At 37.6% G+C, this 15452-nt stretch overlaps 1 protein-coding gene and 1 long non-coding RNA gene across 3 annotated transcripts in view; both read right to left on the minus strand.

Annotated features, from left to right (window-relative positions):
* epha8 (eph receptor A8) overlaps window positions 1-15452 on the minus strand; it is a 271726-nt gene that overhangs the window by 224803 nt on the left and 31471 nt on the right. The window lies entirely within an intron of this gene.
* The window catches only part of LOC108250517, an 11197-nt gene continuing 5311 nt past the window's right edge, over window positions 9567-15452 (minus strand). Inside the window, exons 2-5 of the long non-coding RNA XR_001809298.2 lie at window positions 10738-10831; window positions 10404-10521; window positions 9978-10094; window positions 9567-9647 (exon numbers count right to left, since the gene is read on the minus strand). This is a non-coding gene — a long non-coding RNA (uncharacterized LOC108250517). The remainder of the gene's footprint in view (window positions 9648-9977; window positions 10095-10403; window positions 10522-10737; window positions 10832-15452) is intronic.

Raw genomic sequence — 15452 nt, forward strand, 5'->3', positions numbered from 1 at the left:
AAAAAAAAAGCCGAATGATCCGAATTTCATGTCCTCCTCGCCTCTCTCCGTCTGGAACTTCACCCGGGTGTAATCTACTCCTCACGGGCACGCTGCTGAACAGCAATTCTCGTCAGAATCACGTCCAGTTTGCGGCTTATCTCCCCCAACATCTGAGTCTGTGTGTTCCCAGTACGGGAGATGCCATCCATGGTTCCCGACAGCTTCTCACAGGCCCGAACCGCTGTCAGGACCGCTTTCAATTTCCGATAAGCCAGGATACCTCCACAGCCAAACAGCAGGAATCCAGTTATCATAAAACCAAATATGTATAGATCTTCAACATCTTCAATGGAAAGAGGAGCCAAACAGAGGAGGTTCCAGCCCCAGGAACCAGTAACCCGTCCGAGTACTGAGATACTTCAGGAGTGCAGGCATGTCTGACTGGCTCAATGACACTGCATACTCTTACCTGGACAAAGGAAATGGCATGGTAAGAATCATGTTCTTTGATTTTTCCAGTTCTTTTAATACCATCAATCCCCATATCCTCAGAGACAAGCTGACAGAGATGAAGGTGGACCTCCACCTAGTGAGATGGATATTGGACCTCCTCACAGAGAGACTACAGTATGTCAGGATAAAGAACAGCACATCACCGTGTTGAGCAGCACCAGAGCACCACAGGGCACTGTGTCCTCCACTTTCCTGTTTACTAAGTATAAGTCTGACTTTCAGTATCATTCTGTGCTCATATCCAGAAATATTCAGATGACACTGTGATAGTTGAACGTATCAGAGATTGACGGGAGAGGGAGTACATGAGCCTGGTGGAGGACTTTGTTGGATGTGAGGAGCAAGCAAACTGCAGTTCAACATCTCCAAGGCTAAGTAGATGGTGGTAGACTTCCAAAGATACAAGCCTGTTCTTCAACCAGTGTCCATCAGTGGGGCTGATGTGAAAGTGGTCAGGACCTACAAATACCTAGGACTGCAGCTGGACAATAGACTGGACATTTACAAGAAGAAGCAGAATCACCTGTACTTCCTGAAGAAGCTTGGATCCTTCACCGTCTGCAAGAACCTGTTACAGATGTTTTACCAGTCTGTGATGGCCAGCGTCCTCTTTTATGGGGCAGCTGTGACTCGGTGGTTAGAGCAGTCGTTCTCCAATGAGAGAGTTGGAGGTTCAGTTCCTGGCAGAAGTCACGTCTCCATAGAATGACTCATTCAGATTAGCTTTGTAGAGATGTTGTGAAATGCTGTGTGGCTGGGTAAATGAGGACACAGATTGTGTTGTAAAGCACTTTGAGTGGCCTGGTTAGCTATACCTATCTTAAATTTGTAATGTACTGTTAGTTCACAGATAATATAAGGATCTAAAATCAAAAGTAGTATTTTAAATATTTAGTAGTTATTTATTTTATAGCCTAGAACCATCTTTCTTTCATTTTTTCATAGTAAGAAACAAAAAAAGAAAGACAAAAGAAAATGTAAGCTTTTTGACTAGGCTGGTTTTACCAGAATGTGCGCCGCCACAGTGCTGAAAGTCATTTTCAACTCCTAATCTGGGTGCTAATTGATGGTATGAGATCCTGTGTAACACTATTTTCAAGATTTAATCAAAAATGGCTATGACTCCATTATTTTTCAACCCCAAATAATTTAATAATTTAAATAATAGTTTAAAACTCTGCGATGAAAGGTAGTGGGTGATATGTATTACTTTAAGAAATTCTGGCAAGGCTTGGCAAAACTGGACTCAGAACAGGCAGACACAGGCAAAGTTTTACAGTGTTTATTGTAGCTAAAGAGGTAGTAGGAATGTTACTACTCAGGACGGGACCCTCTGGATGGAAGACTACCGAGGAACGTGAGTGAGGACAGGACAGGTCTCTCAGGAGTGCGTGTAGGCTAGTGGGAGAGTCTGGGGACAGGCGAGAGGTCAAAGAGGTCAAAAGGAGGTCAGAGAAATACAGCCAAATCCAGAAGGGTACGAACCAGAGAGCGTTGTCCAAAAAGGGGAAGCGAGGTCGATTGCCAATGAGCTGAGTCCAAGAAGGTGTCTGGCAAGGAGTAGGCAAGAGTTGAGAGTCGAGGTTCAGGCAAGAGGTCATGATCGAGGCAGGCATGAACTGTGAGAGTACGCTGGACATTTACTTGGTAAAACCTTTCAATAATCTGGCAGTGAGTGACTGAGAGGAGTGAGCTGACAGAAACAGGTGGAGATGATAGCTGTGATTGTGGCACCCAGGGGCGTGGTGAGGCTGTGGAAAATTACTGGGACAAGGGCAGAGAGTCTGTGGCATGGAACTGTGGAACTGTTACAAATTCTAGGCCCTTAGTTTTTTTAAGTTTTGTAAGGCAGAAACTTATGTATTTTTGTCAACATAATTCCTACCTTGTGAGTTGTTGTTTAGGGTTAGCCTATACCAGTATAATTCCTAAATATTTATTAACCACCAAATTATAAATATAAAATATAAATAATATACTCAGGTCTTGTCAAGCACACATCCCACCCCCACCCACCATCACCTCCCATGACTCCAGCATGTACACCTAATGAAGACTTGATTCATTAGGTGTACATTCCTCTTCACAGTAATAGGTCTCTGCCTCACATTTAAATCTTTTTGATAAAACTGTTACCTGGCTCATGAATTTTATATTTGTTTTTTGTCTGATCAATGCTTTAGGAGACATTAAGCACAGCAGCAAATTCAAAAACATTTCACGTTACAAGGTATCAATAATGAAACTAATGAGGAAAAATAAAAAGTGACTCAACCAGAAAACATCCATCCATTTTCTTTATGGGTTGCAGGGCAGCTGATACCTTTCTCCAGCAGTCACTGTGGGCAAGAGGTGGGGTACACCCTGGATGGTCTACCACAGGGCCACATAGAGATAAATGAGACAAACAACCATTCACACCTAGGGACAATTTAAAATTACCAGTTTACCTAACATGCATGTTTTAAGTCTGTGGTACCAAACCAGAGTCCCTGAAAAAACTAACACATGCACAGGAAGACCATGCAAACTTCACACAGAGAAGCCAGGAGGCAAACCTGTGACCTTCTTGCTGTGCAACAGTGCTAACCACAGCTCTGCTATGCCACCTACCAGAAAATGTGAATTAAAAATATTTATTTTCTTGCACATCATGCACAGATTGAATGAAATCAAAAATTGAATAAAATTGTACTCAAAAATAGATAGTATTTGGTCCCAGTCTAAATAAAAATGAAAACAACTCTCTTGGCAGAGTAAATTTCTACTCCATTACGTGTTCATATTTTAACCAACAGGTTAAAAATTTACTCTATGAAAAATAAAAAGGAAATAAATCTACCCTAATTTTTACTCGACATTGAGTTGTATTCTGCTCAATACAGAATATATTTTCCGGACTGTAAGGCACACTTAAAAGCCAAAAAACAACATTGCGCCTTATAATCCGGAGCGCCCCTAATGTATGTAAGAAGTCGTAATGTTTTAGTACAACTGCGCTGCAAGCAGTGCGGCTTTGTAGTTTACCAAAGGCTCAGTTATAGTCATGCAGGGTTCCGCACACGGCATGCAGACCTGAACGAGCTGTGTAGGCGTTTATGTTTGACGCTTACGTCGGAGCAATATTCTCTGAAAAGACAGGAGGCTGTTTTGTTTTGCTTAATGCTCTTTATAGTCCAGTGCGCCTTATATATGACAAAAGTTTGAAAATGGACCATTTATTGACAGTCCATCTTATAATCCTGTGCAACCTATAGTGCGGAAAATAAAGTACTCTATACAGAATTATACACAAACCGTTTTTTTTACTCTACACAAAATTAATATTAAAATCACATTGAACTGTATTTCCCTCAATACAGAGCAGTGTTAAATTCAACATAGAGCATTATCCACAACATAGAATTATGTCTTACAAAATAAAATTGTATTTTACTCATAAATATAATGCACTGATGGTTATTAAAACTTGTGGTCAATAAATTAGAATTCAACCAAGCACATTTCATACTTAAAACAATAATAATGTACAGTATATCAAAACATGACATTTGAACTTTTTTGTAACAAATGTAATTTATGAAAATAAAACGGTGGCCTCTGTGAACTGTGAAGTGAAATTTATTTATATAGCACTTTTCCACAACAAGGCGATTCAAAGTGCTTTACAACACAGAAACAACAATCAGGTACAGAATCAAATACAGACAAAAACATCATATCAAACATCATAAAAACATAATCAAATATAGAGATACAGAAGTAAAAACATATATCATGTATAATCTAAATGAAATATACAATAATCTAAATAAAATCATGAAACTAAACATATCTAATCATGAGCTAAAACAGTCAAAATAGTAGCTAGAATAATCTAAGTAAAATCATGATGAAGTTAAAGCTGAACTAAACAACAATCAGGCTAAGACAGTCAAAATGTGAGCTAAGATAAGACAGCTGAAGGCCTGTAAAGCCTGAAATCTCCGGCAGATAACAGCTGTCCTACTCCGCGCAACAATCGCGGCATCCAGAGCATTTCTTCCACTGCGCCTCTGTTCCTGAAGTCTCAGGAGAATCTCTATAAGTTTAAAAAACAGCAACAACACAGGGCCAACGTTGTCCATAGCGCTTCTGTTGTTTACACAACTGGCGCCAAGTTTTGGTAGCACACCCCCCACCCCTGCCCCGCGGCAGGGGTCGGTGTGAACGTGATGCATTCTTTGTAGAGCCGAGCCAAGGAGAGTGGAGTAGAGCGGGACTTCTGAATTAGAGCCAGTATAAAAGGGGCATTACTAGTAGTACCAAAAAGGCCCGCTAACAGCCAACATGAAAAATGCTAAGACAACTAAACTAAAACATGATAATGCTAAGCTAAAGGTACCGAGAGACTAACTAACAGTACTAAGGCCTGCTAAACAGCCAACATAAGAACTACTAAGATAACTAAACTAAGGTAGTGAAGGAGGGAAGGGAGGGAGTGCGAGTGGGGTGCAATCTAAAAAACAATTTTGACCTCTATTTTAAACATTAATAGTACTACATGTGACTAAAAATAAAAATGTAGTCCAACACATGGGCATCAAAATTTACTGTGCTCTTATTAGATCACAGGGAACAGTATGGGAAAATAAACAAACTTGAATCATCATGGCTGTATGTCATCTGTACACCAAATGCTTTGTGACACATAAGCTTTTTGACATCAACTTTAAACGCATTGAAATTCTCATCAACACACTGTTTGTAGCTCAAATGTAACCATCAGTAACCACTCATCCTTTACAACAACACAGTGGATTTTGTGAAAAACTGGCATCTCACAATAGACTTTTATACAAACAACTAAAACTGATACATATTTCCATGGTGTTTGGCCCATCTAATATTTCTAGGTGAACTGAAATCAAATCTCAAAAAATTGAACAGTGTTGGAGAATGAAAAACATTGCTTCTGTTTGGTTGTTTACTAGTGGAAATGAAAGAAGAAGCCTTTTTTGAATACAAAGAAATGCCGGAAAACTTCACTGGAGTAATGGATATACAAACATACCAGTATGAACCTGAATTGATGGTTGGAGCTCCGTAATCAGAGGGAAACTCTTTAGATTGTAATTCTGATGATCACCAGGAGAGTCATGGCCAACAAAACAACTCTGCATAACGACCGAGTTGGGATTGTGGAACAGTGAGAACCGATTACCCCCAGATCATTGTCATGACATCAGTACACAACACTGCAAATCAACATAAAAATGGCAGGAGGAGCTAACATTGCTAAATCGAAGGTAACCTGATGCTAACTCGATAAAAACATGATCTCGCTTAAGAATAGCGTTTATAAACTCTCACTCGAGAGTATACTAATCAGTAGCAGTTTCATTCTATGACATTTGTTTAATATTTTTGTCATCAATAACAAACTGCTCTGAATCACAAACTGATCTCAGGCAGTCGGCCTGTAAGCAGCTCGTTCCTGAATGACAGAGCGAAATTATGATGTCATGTTTGAAGTAAAACATCCTGTTTCTTGTCTCTTTCTCTGTGGAGATGTCCTCCTCCACATTTGCCTTTCTTTTAAAATTAAAAACAGTTAGTAAACCCACCATTAACATTAACGAGGGTCAGAGCTTGCGTTGGCTTCTCTTTGAAGTGGTCCAAACCCAAGTTCTGATAGTAATTGCCACATCAGCGCTTATAGATCCAAATCTAAGGAAGGTTTTTATCTTTTGGGAAGCCAAAAATTGAAACTCCAGTGGTATTTTCTGGCCAATTCAAACAAATAATCCCAACAAACTGAACCATGTTGTATTCGAATTCATCCACTAACTGTTAAATTGCTGAATGCTCGTGAACTTCAGCGGCTGTGAATGTCACACATCAGGGAGGTCACAGAAAAAGCCGAAAACACCCTAGCGGTTTCTTCAATGTTGAGTATTTAAAACAAAAATAGTATTTTTATTTAATATATTTTATTTTACAATAAGCATATTTTATGATTTTCTTTAACTGATGTTGACTTCAAAACACTTTTCAGTTCAGCTTTAACACCTTTCAGTCCCTCGATGATTTAGCGGGTATTGGTTGTTATTGTTGTGGGCTAAAATGCCTGATTTCGAGGGGCATTTTCCTAAAAGTTGCAATGAAAAGTTGCAATTTTTATTTATTAAATCAATAAGAAAAACATAACTTTTAATATATAAACCCAAAATACTTCCTAGTTATGTAAGATAATTCCCAACAAACATTGACATTCTCAAAAGGTGCTTTATTTGAGAACTTTGATAGCTTCTAAACTGACATTCATGAGCATTTCTGGATTGTCCCTCGTCTGCAGCTCTCCTCACATGTTTTGCAGACACAAAGTGTTTGTCGATGCGTTTATGTTCCATGATTACACTGCAGGACGTGCAAAACAGCTTCCCCCCACTCTCCTGCAGCTGGGGAGGAAACTGGTTTGCGACCGCAGTGAAGTTAGTTTGAAGTTGGATGTTGGATATTCGCGCTCCGCAGAGTTAGCGGTGTCTGGCTCACGGCTGACCCGAAACAGGAACGCTAATGTCGGCCAGTCTTTCACTGCCGGCCCCTTCTCTCACGCCCAATAAATATTGGGTTAAAGTTGCGGTGTTTAGGACAAAGTTGCAAAAAGTTGTAATTTCGCGGGGTTTGCTTGATTTTGCGTTAATAGTTGCGATCGCAACATCGCGAAAGCCTGGAGGGTCTGACCTTTGTGTCAATCGGTACCGAGTATTGATATTGGTATCAATTGGTATTGAAGGTCTGCTCTGTCATTGACCAGACTATCACATTTAAAGGTAACATTTTACCTCGTCATTCTATTGGCATCAAAGCTGTTCCAACTGTTGGCTATTAGACTTTGGTGTTTCTTTGCCAATGTCTTAGTCACATTTGAAGCTTTTCAATTGCTTTTTAAAGAAAATGTGCTTTGCTTCATAGCTCATGCACCAACTATGTGGAAGTGGTACAACTTTAAGGATAGCTGTAGGGTAACGCATCATAAAATGATACTTCACTATCAGCTTCTTGTTTGGAAACAAATGCTTGAATAGCTTGTGGTGTTCAGCGTTCAAGTGTTTCAAGAAAATAGTAATACCCCTGTTAAATATTCAAAGCAACAGCCGTAGCAAATATCAGTGTTGATGGTTCAGACAAACTAAGTCTCCAAAAAGAAGTGGTAAATTTCAAAGTAAACACCAGAATCAGATGGCATTTAACCCCAAATCATTTCAGTCATCTCCTAACTTCAGGGCAGGAGATTTGTTGTTTTGCTCCATGTAGCCATAGTTAATGCTTTTAAGTGTCCTGTCCACTTCCTTTAATGTTGTGCACTTGTTGATCACGTAAAATACTAGCAGAATTATTTCATATTGAGCCATTCCCTCCAAGATGTCATGCATGGTATCAGCTGAGAAACTTTCAAATGTATTGAAGTACTGCAAAAAAAATTAGAATGCAAGAACATTTAAAACAGATTACATAGGGAAGACTGGGATTTCTCTGCATTTTTGGCAGAGCTATGCATGAAGTGCTTGCGTTCTCATAACTATCTTGTGTAAATACTCACTAAAGTCCTTTTTCAGCAAGAAAAAAGTGATAACAATATCTGCCAGTAAATGATTTAACAAAACCAAACAAACAGTGAAGGCCATGATTGTCACCTGTAACTTGGACAATAATTCCATACAATGGCTGATCATACAGGGGGAATCTTATTCCGTCCCTCTCCAATATTTTGATATCATGCAATATTGGATTAAGTGTTTTAGAAAAGCCATATGTTCTAATTTCCTAGGCATGAAATAAAGACACCAAATGAATATTATGCAGGTGTATTTAAAAAAAAAAAGTTTGCGAGGTGAAAAATTAGATTGCTTCTAATTTATGTATTCCCCTTGTTGATCCTAGAGGATTTGCAGTTTCAAAATTATCATAGAATAGCTGAATCTGAATTGCATGCTTCTGTTTTGAGAATAAAGCAAGACTCTTAAAAAAATATCCATCATAAAGTCATTCAGAAGATTTTCTTCTGAACTGGAATCAGCCTGTATCATTTTCTTAATTTGAAGGTGTTTGTAAATTAACTATGTTTTCAAAATTGAAATGTAAGAAAATTTGTCAGTAACAACAACCTGATAATAGGCTCCATAAGTTTGATTGTGCAGGGTATCAAATCATGTCCCAAGAAGATACTTAGCTGGGTCTACCCTTCCCCATTTCTTTGTAAAATACTGCTGACTTTTACTTTCAGAATTTAATGCACCAAAAGGATTTTCTTTTTCTTGGAAACACTCATCGATTCTTTGCTCAATGTCAATTTTGCCAGGCTCTTTTAAAAACAAACACATCTTCACAGATTCTTTTTCTTGATTGTGGGTATCATCAGTCTCTTCTATGGAAGTTACCAAAGATTTAATGGTTGTTTCACTTACATCAGCCACGTTAAATGAGTAAATGGGTAAATGAGAACACAGTTTGTGTTGTAAAGCCCTTTGAGTGTCGTAGTTTGCTAAAAAGGCACTATATAAATACAGTCTATTTTCCATTTACCACTGCAAGTCCAGGACTAGATCAGAGGGGGTAATTCCAGTCATCAAAATAAATTGCTGCGAAACCTTTAGTAGTAGAGGGACCTTCACCAAGATCCAAACATGGTTCATGTACTTTATTAAGATGCTTTCTGAACCCAGAAAAAGTGCCATAAACTTGTGAACAACCATCCTGACCACATTTAAGATGAAGCGTTTTTCCTGAACAGAGTCTGTGGATCAACTTCAAGTGCTTTGTTTTGCAAATAAAACAACACGTCAGGATCAACTCAATGAAGCATCCAAGCTCTCATTTCTAAGATCCTGGGATTTACCTTAGTAGTGACAACATCTATTTCATAAATGGTGGTCTGCAAGAAGTTGTACACATTTACCAGATCATTGTTGTATTAGGTAGCAAAGACATAATGAGCTTTAAAAAGCTCATCAAAACAGACAAGAGTCTGGTGACTTACAAGGTATGGCCTGTTTATCAATCACAACAAAGTAATTGTGGCTTACTCTCCGCTGGGTTCCCATAGCAAGCAGATAGGGTTGAAGGCTCTCCGTGATGCTGTCCAGATGCCCCAGGATGCTGGTCCTGGTCTGTGACATAATAACTACATTAGTCTACTATTAAATTGAATCATTTTAACCCTCTCAAGGCAGACGTTGCAGATTTGCATATACCTAATTACTCCACATTCATATTTTATGAGCCTTATTTTACTCAGATGATAATTTCCCCAAATATCTGATTTTTCCTGTTACTAAAACTTAATTTGAGCCTGAGAGGGTTAAATAAAACCGTTTTTAAAAAGCATTTAAAATGACATATAGTCATGATCTTGCCATGATCAAGGAGATGATTAATAGTATATGGAACTGGAACAGAACATTATTCTTCTTTCATATTTACCAAAATTGTAACCTTACCTTGATGAACTTTACAAGCTGGTCAGTGGCTTGTCTTTCCTGGTCTCTTGTGTCCATGAAGTGATGGTGGCAAAAGGCGTACGATGATCAGAACAGGTGACATGTCACTGTCCCACCCTTAAAAAAAAACACAACAAAAAATGTTAACCGTAAAAGTACAAATATTGTAGTAGTTACAGTCTGGAAAAAGTGCAGTTCCTAATTATTACAGTAACATTCTTATTCGTTTGTCACAAGACAAAAGGTAGGCTGATTTTATTCAGTTCAGACACAGATTTAATCCAAAGCAGAAGAGTGAATACAAAAATATTCCAAAACAGTAAATGGCTTTAGCAGGATTGCTTATTCATTAGTCTACATATAATTATTCATCATGTCATAACTGAGAATCAAACAAAAATAAGAGAGAAAAAAAAAATCACATACCTTTTATCATTTGGGACTGACGGAGGATGTTCTTTGGTCCCCCTGATGCTTCCTTTTGAACAAACTTCAGTCTCCATGCCAGATAACCACTCCCATCTTCTGCATTGTAGTAGTGCTCCTAAAGATAACGTTATTTAATTTAAATGAGAAAAATTAAATTTTAATTTTATTTTTTAATTAAAAATTTTTTTTTTTTTAACTGTGCTGCTCTTTCTGGCTATAAAACCAGAGATAAGCTAAGGAGAGATGACAGAGATAGTCGGTATACAGGAACTTCACAAGAATTCAAGAAAAGTGAGCCATAATTATATTAGACTTTTTTTAATGTACTTACAAAGCCAGGTTAGCCCCTAGGATCAACCAGATATGGGAAGAAGGAAACAATGCCCTTTGAGTAGTCCCCGTTGACATGTCTTGAAGGACTTGTCCTAACCAGACAGACACACAAACATTTTACTGTATGGGAACCAAACAAAAGTTTCGATATGTAAATAGCACATTCAGCCCAAGAGTGTTGTACCAGACAGGTCAAGCCAAAGGTTTATATCTGATACAAAAATATGCAATTGTTAGTACAATATACCCATGTTCACATGTCTTATGTTCAACCAGTATCATCTTTTATGATCTTCTCTCCTCCATGTTTGTTCTTCAGAATTTATTCAACCATCTAAGCAGGACTAATAATAAGAAAATGAAGACACTATAACAGAATAAAACAATATTACAACTGATCACAAAAGATATATTTTCAAGTTCATCATTTCACAACTTTAATTCATCTGTTATTTATCACAACAAGTACCATTTTGGGATTTGTATAAAACTTTCTGAAAGTACATAAAGCAACCCACAGAGTTTACATGAGCTAGACGAATATCCTCCTCCATCTTTGTTGTAGAAGGACTGTGACGGATTGTGACCTCTCCTCTCAGCTGCAAACATACACTAAAACTAAATAACACCATCAGAAGTGATGAGTGTCCACACATTACTCACATCATCAGTGAACTGCATCGCTCTAAACAGATCAGGTGAAGAAGGCGAAGACGGAAGAGGAAATTGCTTAAGACACCTTCAAAATAAAAGCATGAATATGAAACATTGACTGCTTGAAGAATTATTAACAAGGACTGCGTTGCAATATTATGGTTTCATCAGAGTGTGCCTCGTTGTCTCCACTGGAACTTACAAAGGAGCTGCTTGCAGGGGAGCTTAGTCAGTCTATCAAACATGTAACATTTTATGGGCATGGTTAACATTGTGAACATTGCATAATTAAGATGAAAACCCATCAATACTACATGATTTTTTGTTAATGACAACTGACTATAGTTCAATAAGGTGTGGGACAGGTGTGCACAAAACCATTTAAAATAAAAATTTATTGGATATATCTCTTATTTCACATACTGTAAAACATGTTAGAAGAATATCTGAATAGATAGATAGATAGATAGATAGATAGATAGATAGATAGATAGATAGATAGATAGATAGATAGATAGATAGATAGATAGATAGATAGATAGATAGATAGATAGATAGATAGATAGATAGATAGATAGATAGATAGATAGATAGATAGATAGATAGATAGATATCTGTAAAGATGAATATTAAGCTCTAAGAAACTCAGCATCAGGATTTGGTCTTTGGACTAAACAAATATCCAGCACACCAAAGTCTTGTTTCTTAATTAGAAAATCAAACACCTCCTCATCTACTTCAGTCTTTAATTCATTGTAGACAGTTAAGTTCTATTTTGGGATGTCAAATTTCTTGACAACTTGGAAGACAAAAAAAAGATTGCACAAATATATTCATGAATCTCGTTGAGTTGCAGAGGAAAACCAAAACAAGGCAGACATCAAAAAATCATCTTTACTTCAACAGCATACATCCACATTTGAATTTAAAATTAATCCAGGGTAATTTGAATCTTATGTTGTCTACTATGTGTCTACTATGTCCACATTTTCTATTAACATAAGTTTGAGTATGATCACAATACATCCACCTCTCCAAGTTCTCCTCCACCTGTTCCCTGTTCTCACCACAGATCATAGTGTCATCTGCAGACATCATAGTCCACAGATATTCCTGTCTGACCTCATCTGTTAGTTTGTCCATCACCAGAGCAAACAAGAAGGGGCTCAGAGCTGATCCTTGATGCAGTCCCACTTCCACATCGAAGCTATCTGTCCCTCCTACAGCTCACCTCACCACTGTCCTGCTGTCCTCAGACATGTCCTGCTGTCCTCATACATGTCCTGTACCAGTCTTACATACTTCTCTGCCACTCCAGATTCCACAGCTCCTCCCTCAGCACCCTAGATTTTTTCTAAATCCACAAAGACACAATGAAGTTCTTTCTGACGCTCTCTGTACTTCACCATCAACATCCTCAAATCAAAGATGGCGTCTGTGGAGCTCTTTCTTGGCATAAAACCATCCTGCTGTTCACAAATAGTCACCTCTTGTCTAAGTCTAGATTCCACAACTCTCTCCCAGATCTTCATCATGTGGCTCACCATCTTAATTCCCCTGTAGTTGCTACAACTCTGTACATCACCCTTGTTCTTAAATATGTTTACCCTTCTTAAAAAGATTGCTATTTAAAAAACTATGACCAATTACATTTACCTAAGATTAACACAACAGACAAAGACATACTGGATAGTGAGATAAGTGAAGAGGAGGTCCGTCTTGCTATAAAATCATTACAAAATAACAAAGCCCCAGGGCCAGATGGCTTCCCAATTGAATACTTCAAAACCTTTTTAAGCAAATTATCTATACCTATTACAAACATGATCAAAGAGGCATTCCAAAGGAAAGAACTTCCTCAATCCTTAGAACTTGCAACAATAACATTACTCCCCAAACCTGGAAAGGATAGACAAAAGTGTGGTAACTATAGGCCCCTTAGCCTTCTCAACGCCGATTACAAGATCTTGTCTAAAATAATAGCATCTCGACTGGACAGAATAATACCAAAAATTATTAATTCAGACCAAACAGGTTTTGTTAAGAACCGACAGGGAGCAGACAATATTAGGAGGGTGTTTCATATTATTGATATTGCTAAAAGAAAGAATTACCCCTTGGTAATACTTTCTATGGATGCTGAGAAGGCGTTTGACAGAATTGAACCTGATTTTCTTTTTGAGACTCTGAAAGCTATGAATTTTGGTGAAACTTTTATTAGATATGTAAGAACACTCTTTAATAACCCCAGATCACAGATTTTGACTAATGGTGTTGTGTCAGACGCCTTTTCACTCTCCCGAGGCTGTAGACAGGGCTGCCAAAGTTCTCCTAGCTTATTTTCTATTGCCATAGAACCATTGGCAATTGCTATCCGTTCTGACTTATCTATTGCAGGTGTGAGGGTAGGTACAGATGAACATAAGCTTGCACTATATGCAAACGATTTATTAGTGTTTATTTCTCAGCCATTTAAATCTTTTTCATCTTTGTTGACATGCCTTAGTTCATACAGTGCAGTTTCTGGCTATAAAATTAATTATTCTAAGAGTGAAGCGTTTCCACTTAATATGACAAAGCAGGAGACACAATTACTACCTGGTTCATTTAAATGGTGCCCAGATGGTTTTACATACCTTGGCATTAATATTAGTTCCTCGTACGATCAGATCTACCAAACAAATTACACATCATTAATTAATAAAACTAAAGCAGAACTGGAACGATGGATGGATCGCCCACTTTCTTTGATTGGCAGAGTCAACTCAATTAAAATGTCTATATTACCTAAAATTATTTACTTATTTCAATGTGTCCCCTTTAAAGTTCCAATGACATTTTTTAAAGATTTGGATAAAGCAATATCTGTATTTTTATGGCGTAAGAAGATCCCAAGAGTTAAGCTTATCACTTTACAGGCTCCTTATGCTAAAGGTGGATTAAATCTTCCAAATTTCAAAATGTATTACTTGGCCTCCCAGTTCCGTATTCTATGGATGTGGATTCATTCAAATGGTAACAATGTGAGGTGGGTCTCGATAGAACAACAAGAACTAAAATCTGCATCATTATCAATTATCCCCTTCCTGGGTTCTAAAAAGCAACTCTCTAAAATCACATCAAATCCTTTAATTTTAGCTACCTATAATGCATGGCTTCAGTTACATGCCCTCTTAAATCTAAACATAAAATTGTTGGTTAATACACCACTTAAAGGTAACCCTAACATTCCTCAAGCTATATCAGATGGTATATTACAAACTTGGGTCAGAAAAGGCATTAGATCAGTTGGCGATCTTTATACCAACAATATCTTTGCCAGCTTTAGTCAATTATCTGAATTTTATGACTTACATAGGCACAATTATTTCAAATATTTGCAGATTAGACACTGGATTAAGAGCCAAACAGTGATATTTCCAAATAAACCAGAGGAAACTCTCCTTGAAACATGTTTATTAGATACTAAACGTACCACTACAAAAGGACTTACACAATTGTTCCTGATTACTCACTAGCTTATGAGAACAAAGAAAACTCTAAATGGGAGTCAGACTTAAACTGCAAATACGATGACAAAAACTGGAGCAGATTACTAAATTCAGCTCAAACAATATTAATATCAACAAAGCACAGACAAATTCAATTTAATATTTTACACCGTATATATTATACCCCATACAGGTTGAATAAACTGAATGCCAACATCACTGACAAATGTCAAAGGTGTAAAATGTGTGTAGGGGATCTTCTTCATATGCTTTGGAGTTGTATACACTTACAAACCTCCTGGAATAATGTAATTCAGATAACATCAGCAGTTTGTGAGCTTTCTTTAGATGCTGACCCCAGGATTTGGATACTTGGAGATGTTATGTCATTGAAATTATATCCTTGCAAGAAATACTTTGTTCTGTTAGCATCATCTGCAGCTAAAAAGTGTATACTTAAAAACTGGAAATCTATGGAACCTCCAAATCAGAAACATTGGATCAACGAATTGTTGTCATACTGTACTCCTGAAAAAAATTTTCACTCAATACGGGGGTCATTGGTCAA

The sequence above is a fragment of the Kryptolebias marmoratus genome, linkage group LG4 (genome assembly GCF_001649575.2).
Source record: "Kryptolebias marmoratus isolate JLee-2015 linkage group LG4, ASM164957v2, whole genome shotgun sequence".
NCBI classification, from domain to species: Eukaryota; Metazoa; Chordata; class Actinopteri; order Cyprinodontiformes; family Rivulidae; genus Kryptolebias; species Kryptolebias marmoratus.